Source organism: Bison bison, unplaced genomic scaffold, assembly GCF_000754665.1.
Source record: "Bison bison bison isolate TAMUID 2011002044 unplaced genomic scaffold, Bison_UMD1.0 scf7180017864068, whole genome shotgun sequence".
Classification (NCBI taxonomy): domain Eukaryota; kingdom Metazoa; phylum Chordata; class Mammalia; order Artiodactyla; family Bovidae; genus Bison; species Bison bison.
In genome coordinates this window covers 2,755,822-2,756,196 of record NW_011494640.1, presented here as the reverse complement: position 1 = coordinate 2,756,196, position 375 = coordinate 2,755,822, and positions in this window count along the sequence as shown.

The following is a 375-nucleotide window of genomic DNA, read 5'->3' as shown; positions in this document are numbered from 1 at the left end:
AAAGCATATTCAGATAATTGTCGATATTCCTCCTTGATCCTATACCTAAACTCGACAAATGACAGTTTTGTAAAATTTAGTTTCCATGTGGAATCTGAAACCATTATTGGTCAACTTTTCATTATATTAAAGTACATTGGTCTGGGACTTCCCTGGTGGCCTAGTGGTTAAGAATTCCTCAGCCAATGCAGGGGACATGGGTTCAGTCCCTGGTCTGGGAAGATCCTTAATGCCAGGGAACAAGGAAGCCCATGCACCACAACTACTGAAGCTTGTACAGTCTATGGCCCGTGTTCCACAACTTGCTGTCACGACAACGAGACGTCCATGCACCACACCCAAAGAGCAGCAGCCCCCCAGCTCACCACAACTAGA